Genomic DNA, 8390 nt, shown 5'->3' on the forward strand with positions numbered 1-8390 from the left:
CTCCAAGGGCAAACTCGGTTTTTGTGATCCACTCAATTTCCAGGCGTAATGAAAGTTGGGGAAAATGACAAGTCTATAACCTGCAAAAGTTAGTGGCCTGCATTTCGACCCCACCAAAGTCTTTGAGAGTGAAATTTAAAGCATTACATCATTGGATGTCAAAATCAAATGGTCTGTAGATTCAAAAGACGAATTGTTGCGCCAGTCAGATTTTTGGTCGATTTGACCCAAAAATTTGGATTTAAAATTCAATAGGTATTTTGATGGGGATCGAGAAAGTTACTAGCTTTCATTTGAGCCATTGCTAGAAAAAGTCCGCCAATTATTAGTAGCAGTGAAATAAAGTGCTCAAAATTAGTTTTTGGCGGGATCCTGACAATTTATCACGTGACCAATTCTAATGTGTTTTATAAGAAACGTTTTAAATTGTTGTCATGGTTCCTGACCATTAAAAGTAAAAGTTAAACTTTTTTTTGTTAGAGCGGGTGATACTCTTTGAAATACCATTCACTCAAAAAAATCATTTTTTTAATGTTTGGGGCCAAAAATCTGACATAGCATTTTTAATATCATCAAAGTTCATGAATGAACAAAAAATTTCTTGTACACAAATGTTCAGACCATGTAGAGCGCATCGATACGATTATTGTATAATGCACTGTTTAAGAACATGTTTTTATTATTATTTGTAGGGAAAGGGGAGGGATGGGGAGAGAAGAACGAATTGGAGATACATTACGAATTGCATATCCGGAGATCCGGAGATGAGATCCACTTTAAAGGAGTGTTTGAAGGAGCCCGCTGAGGGTTTGAATTTTAATTGACTGATCAATTCCATTCCAAAGACTAGGACCATAGTCTTGAAGATTCATTTCGGGGATAGAAAAAGAAGAAGAGACGACAAATGCATCCCAAGCTGAATTGGAGCAAATTAGACTTTATTGCCGTAGTAACAACTCTCTATAGTCTCTTGAAATGTGCGACTTGGATCAGACAAGCAAGAAGTCTGTACATCTGGGTCAGCCTTTCCAGTACTTGACTGCAGAATGAATGGGGGGGGGATGGTTACAACTCCTCTCCTTTTTCTACAACCCAGCCAGAAGAAAAAAGTCAAAGTCGATAACTACATGTTGGGGTTCATTATTTAAAGTGAGGCACGGAAATAGTGTAATTTCTTTTCCTTTGATGGTGGACCATGTAGTGGAGATGACAAAGTCTAAAGGAGAAATGGAGAATGTTTCCAGGCGTGACTTCAGGTTTATTTCAAGAGAGGCAGAATATTTGGTGTGTTTTGCTCTCTACTGAAGATGATATACTGAATGTTAAGATCACAACAATGGGTATTCTCAGAGCCAAAAATCATCTCAAATAATACTTTTTAGACAAGATTGTCAAATCCTACAAGTTTTTGTATTAAGAACTAGGGACGAAGTTGTTAAGTTTTGTTTTGCAGTTGAACATTCCTTATAAAACCACCGAGGACAGTAGTAACATGTTTTTTGTGTCCGTTGAATACACGCCCAGCTTAGTGGCCAGTCGTCTCATTAAAGCTCAAAGCTCATAAAGGCTAGAAAGCCCTTATTCAGATTCCACACAAATGAGAACACAAATCTGACTGCTCTGAAGTAGAACAAGTAGCCGATCCAGACCTGTATTTACTCCCAGTACAGTGGGGCGATTATTTACTCTTTAGGGTTGTTTGCTGTTTACTCACATCACTGTTCCATTGTTGGGGCTTGTTTGTCTAACTGTTGTTCAGGTTCTCCATGTGTGCATTCCTGCTGGTTGTCAACCCACACTATTGCTGTCACAAACTCACAATCAGTGTTTGGGAGATCCCTTTACAGAGCCACTTCATCCTTGTGAAAGGATGTTTGCTCACTGCTTTGAACTGGGGGGGGGGCAAGACATGGAACTTACGGTAACAACCCACTTCAGGTCGTAGGAGTGTAAACCTGTGTATGTTTGGTTTTAATTTGATTTAACGAGGGGTAGTTTTTCTCGCAGTTCTTTTTGAAACTTAGATTTTTAAATAGTTTTTATTTTGAAGATTTAGAGGTGTCACATTGACCTAATTACAGTTCAGTCATTTAGATATATATTTATTTAGGAGTGCGAGTACAACGCTCTCGTCCAAACTCCTAAACCTTGAAAGAAGAGTGTAACAATGTTTTTTTTTTAATTAACTATTCTTCATGCACACATTCCTGCTGATGGTCAACCGACTGTTGCTGTCACAATCAGGGTTTGGGAGATCCCTTTGCAACCCCCTCTTCATCCTTGTGAAAGGGTGTTTGCTGACTGCTTTGAACTGGGGGGGGGGATGGAACTAATGGTTGCAACCCACTCCAGGTTGAAGGACTGTATGCGGATGTGTATGTTTTGTTTGAATTTGTTTTACAAGTGGTAGGTAGGCTTCCCGTTGTTTTTATTTCAGTTGGGTTTGAAATTTGTGTTTTTAAATAGTTTTTATTTTTGATGGATGTAGAGGTGTTGCATTGATTTATTTTAGTTTAGACATTCAGACATTTACCGTTAAGGAGTGCAAGTGCAAACGCTCTCGTCCAAACTAAACCTTGTAAAGAGGAGTGCAAAACAAATATCGACTAATTTAAAACAAAATAATTTGAGAGGAATGTGTGAAGTTAGGTACCGAAGAGTGCAAAGCGCTTAGGAGATTGTCATTTTTCTACTCACTTCTTTCTATTGATCCTAATCAAAGGGAGGCATTCCAGTCGAAATAATTTGGCAGTATGCTAACCATTACCATATGTTTTTATGAAATAAGGGAATCAATGTGTGGTGAAGAGGTTTTCAACTCGGCAGGTTTAAACCACTAGTTGAAAACTGATTCAACACACTTTGATTCTCATTCATAAATACCTTTTTGGTCAAAAACATCATCACTTTTTGGTCAAAAAGTAAAATAAATGCAAAAATTATAATTGTTAAATGATTTCTTTCAACACAACACCCCTCCAGATGAAATGGTAAAGCCCTCCGACGCCCTCGGGTAAACAACTCCTTATAAGGGAATGCGTCGCGCGTATCGCGTGATGTGACACAACTGTTTCAGCCGGTGCTCTCGACCAATAGGAATAAAGAAACTGTCTTATAAGAACAGGTGCAAGGTCGTGTGTCACGTCCATGAATTAACACTTTTTACCGGTCATAAACAAAGGTTTATATACACACCCACGTGACGCGCTCTCCACCAATAGGAATAGCGAAACTATCTTGAGGTATTTATGAATTTCGGATATAAATGACACAATTTCTTTTTGGGGTCATTACTTAAGTAAGATCTTATCTTCATTCAACCAGATAACCTGAGGGTTAGCGTCGCCCCATCCCCTTCATGCAATTCCATCAATTGTGACTGAACAAACATGGGGGTTCCATGCTGGGGTCCAAGTTTCCCAGAAATTATCTGGGATTTTTACTTCCTAGGAAATGGTTGATGGTGTAGAAAAAGGCAATGGTTTGTTTGTTTGTTTGTTCAAAGGCAGTGGACACTATTGGTAATTACTCAAAATAATTATTAGCATAAAACCTTACTTGGTGACGGGTAATGGGGAGAGGTTGATAGTATAAAACATTGTCAGAAACGGCTCCCTCTGAAGTGACATACTTTTCGAGAAAGAAGTAATTTTCCATGAATTTGATTTTGAGACCTCAAGTTTAGAATTTGAGGTCTCGAAATCAAGCATCTGAAAGCACACAACTTTGTGTGACAAGTGTTTTTTTTCTTTCTTCATAGTTATCTTGCAACTCCGACGACCAATCGAGCTCAAATTTTCACAGGTTTGTTATTTTGTGCATATGTTGAGATACACCAAGTGAGAAGACTGGTCTTTGACAATCACCAACAGTGTCCAGTGTCTTTAAATGGTCTTCCCACAATGGATCTTGGCAAACTCCCACAAGGGGATATAAACACCAAGCTTGCAATCTCTCTCATACAAACATTGGCTTAACGTTTATTAGTATGAATTACACAAATCAAGAAATTGTGATTCAGTAACTAGACGACAATATTTGTTCTAGTCATTGTGAAATCAGCGGTTAGCTGGGGTTCGAACCTACAACCTTGTGATTGCAAGTCATGCAGTCTAACCACTTGACCAAGGTGACCAATAGTGTTTCCACTTCCCAGTAGTAAGCAGCTAAATTCCCTCTTCTTAAATCCTCTTTCTGCCTTTTCAAGACCTTGCCTGTAGTGGCTTATTTTAGGGCAATTTCCCAAGAATATTTTGTTTTTCAAATGTAATGCCATTTGCAATGAATTCGGGCCTAGTCTGTCACTCAGCGACTTGATTCTAGACACTAATGACCACAAGCACTTAGGTGCATGTGGAAGTCAGTGTGAAATGGAAGACAGTGTGAAATGGAAGTCAGTGTGAAATGGAAGACAGTGTGAAATCGAATACACTACCTACATGTATCCTGCTTGCCAAAGAATGGGTTAATTTTGAGATTTTACTGGAGCTAACTTGTTAAATTAAAAGTAGGGTCATAGATTGGAAAATACTCCAACGATTAAGGACCAGAAAACTCACTAAATGAGGAGCACTGTAGCTGTTGATAGTTTTAACTATTTGAAGGAAGGATACCTTTTGAATCAATATGGTTCGAATAATTTGTCACCCCAAAACATTTGAATCTGACAACAATTCGTTCATGAGTTCTAAAAGTTGTGTCCAGCCGCTACTGCTGCCAGAAATGCGATTGGTACACTACTGTCACTTATGTGACACTACTGTATTAGTATCACATGTGAAGTTTCTGCTGAATGCAGTGTTGAGCAAAAAAAAAGTGTTTGTGTATCTTGCACAATAATGTAACATCCATCAACGTTCTTTGGAAATACTGCAACAGTTTTTTGCTGTTTTCTCAGCAAAATTAGACAGTGCATTCAGCTGAAACTTTCACATATATCTTTCATGATGATGTACTTTCTATTGTAACGTTTACTTAAAAAAAATACCAGTTGATTGTCCCCGCCCGCATCCTTTTTGGGGGCCGCATCCTTTTTTTTCTTATTTGCTATTTTTCGATTTTTTTATTATTTCTAATCCATCTTTTTAAAAGAACTAGTGGAGCTTTTCTCAAATCTAACTTGATGCTCTCGAACACTATATTATTATTAGTGAATGCCTACCAGCAAATCTTTTTAGTGTTATCCAACCCTGTTAGTGTTAGTGTTAACACAGGTCCTTATGCAACTAATAGGTATAAATAAGTTTGCGGTTGATTCAAACTGAAGAATTGGTGGCCTGTTTGATTTGAAATACTTAGCGGCCATCTTGAAAAAAAATTAGTAAATAGTAAGTAAGGCCCTCATCCTCCTCTTTTTTGAAAAATCCGGACGATCAACTGGTAATTTTCGTTATTTGGCCTTGTAAAATAAGTTTTATATTGATAAAAAACAATCTATGGCCCTCCCTACCTCTAAAAGCAGAACGAAGATGGTTTGTGCTCCATTACACTACATCACTGAGGGATCACTGATACTAATACAGATGATTGTAAATAACAGAAAATCAAGTCACAGATATGATTTTAGACTCCGCGACTCGGTTTATTTTGGTTGCCCTTTTCAACCTATAGCTCTGATGATGCCCGTCGTCGTCTACGTCTGCAAAGAATTTTAATGTCATTTTCTTTGCGGTTGATTTACGGTGTATTACCAATAATCAGGTTTCCACCAGAGTATGTGTTGTGTATTTTTTTTTCCTTTCTCCTCTTCCCTCCGGATTAATTGCAAACAAATGATTAGATGTAGTCATGGATACCTCCATGGGCAAATAATCTCATTAAGGAAACATGAGTCGCGTGGATCTATATACGCACATGCATGTAATTAAATGTTGAGACGTGAGGCTGGTCGACAATGCTATGTGGGGATGTTTTCTTGTCTCTCCCTCCCTCCCATCCAACTCACCTCCCCAACACTAATCCCCTGTACCCCCTATAACAAGTAAGCAGTTCCAAAAACCAATGTAATTATAAAAGCTTTACTTTGTAGGGGAATATTCTTTGGACCATCCATCCCGCCAAGGGTCCCATCGATTATGTTGCATGACCCGTTTAAGCGTGGTCAGACTTTGAAAAATAGAGTATAGATATTCCATGCATATACAAATGTATATATGACATTATTTGAGTAGGCTCAATTCCTGTGCACATACATGTATAGCACCGGGTGAGCCCCTGATAAGAACGATCACACTCCTCGCCCTCTTGTGGTGACGTCATGCACCTCGGGTCACCCCAAGTGTCCCACTCCACAAGCAGGGCACTGGGGGCTGACCCAGGTGAGCCCTTGGAATGACGTCAAAGCTATCGAATGCACCAGGGGCAGACCGGGGTCGACCCAGGGAAGCTAAACAAACGCACCCATTATTGCTTTAACCTCTAAGATGGTGGATCTATGACGTCAATGCATAAGGACTGTTGAAACGTTTGTCAAACAAATGACTCACTCACACTCTTTTTCAACACTTGGCGGCTTGTCCGATTGGTCTAGTTCACTTAACCCAAGCTTTTGTACTGTCAGAAGCAGAGTGTGACTCCGAATCCTGGTTATGACACGAGGCACTTAAGTTAACCATAACTGCTTCGCAAAAAGTGAGGAAGGTTGTGCATTCTTCTCTATAGACCGTATTGAATAACTCTTTTTTGCTGTGAAAAGTCTCCATCTTGTAGGGCAAAACGTATGCGCGTTCAAACGCGTACATCATCGAAGCACGCAGCACGCAACATTCCCGGTTTGATTTCTACGGCACATGCATGCACACACACACACGCACAGAAGCCATCTTGCAGGTCAGATATTTGAGCCGCGTGACGTCATATTCAATACGGTCTATACAGGTTTCTAGTGGATGATATTTCTGCATCCTTTTGAATTGTGAAGGGGGTAACCTGGTTTCAGTCCCAGGAGTAGATGGCAGCGTGCCCCTGGTGGCAGTTGATTTGGCCAACCTTGTGATTTTACGTGATATATCTCATTAACAAAACTGAGATAATTACATTTTAAGCTCCCTCTCTACCCCCTCAACCCAAAGTAACTCTTTCAACTATGCTGTGCAAATGCCAGATACATGAGGACCAGTCAAACTACACTGTAAAAAAGCTTCTTGTCATAGTGAAAATGACAAGATACCAGGGCCCAATTTCATGGATCCGCTTACCGTAAGCACACAATCGGCGCTTACGGAAGCAGGGAATTCTGTGCTGATGGCAAGCGTACTTCTCGGGTTGGCGGCGAATTTTGGTTTCTGCGCGTGCGTACTCAACGTTACTAGGCATTCTACGCTTACAAGGCTAGTGCAGAAAGTCGGCGCTTGCACGTAGGTGGGGAATCGTGATCGTAAGCACAGAATTCGGTGGTAAGCAGAGCCATGAAATTGGGCTCCGGTCCTGCTGGCTACTACTAGTACATGTACATTGTTGAAAAGCATCCCTATTGAATATAAAGTATTCTGGACCAGTGAAATGACCAGCTGACTGGTCCTTCTAGAAGGCTATTGACTGAAATGAAAAAGGTAACCCTGATGTGAACACCTGAAAACCTGGGATGACCACCAGCCTAAAGCCATAAAAACCTGACAGGGGAAATAAAAGTCACCACAAAACTATGACCTTCTGTCTTCTGGTTCAAACAATCAAGGCTTTTTTGTTCAGTCAACTCAGCCTGTCCTTTGAGTTTCTCCAACCTTACTGGATGAGTTTTCATTGGAGTCTTGTCGAAGGGCAAAAAAGGTAAAATAATTAGGCAGCGATAACTCTGGGATTCTTTTTTCCCTGGAGTTGAGTGGAGAGGAAAAGACAGCCTGGCTTTTATAGCCCTTATGAATAGATAATGATAGAAGGTGTCTTAATCGAGTCTGATGGGCGGACATTGGCCTGTTTTCCTTTCCACCAAGGATAGTTTGGTGTCTGATAAAGGTTTAACCTCGGAAAAGGTTTTTTTATACTGGTGACCTGATTGTGTTGTCATTTTATTTTTATGCAATTGAATTATGTTGGGATGAGGCTTTTCACAGGCAGTGGACACTAGCATAAAACCTTTCTTGGTAACGAGTAATGGGGAAAGGTAGATAGTATAAAACATTGTGAGAAACAGCTCCCTCTAAAGTGACGTAGTTTTCAAGAAAAAAAAGTAATTTTCAACGCATTTGATTTTGAGACCTCAGAATTAGATTTTGAGGTCTCGAAAGCACCTGAAAGCACACAACTTTGTGTGACAAGTTGTTTTTTCTTTTATTGTTAACTCGCAAACTCAACGTCCAATTGAGCTCAAATGTTCACAGGTTTGTTATTTTATGCATGTTGAGATACACCAAGTGGAGAAGACTGGTCTTTGACCAATAGTGTCTGTAATA

The sequence above is a fragment of the Asterias rubens genome, chromosome 7 (genome assembly GCF_902459465.1).
Source record: "Asterias rubens chromosome 7, eAstRub1.3, whole genome shotgun sequence".
Lineage (NCBI taxonomy): Eukaryota > Metazoa > Echinodermata > Asteroidea > Forcipulatida > Asteriidae > Asterias > Asterias rubens.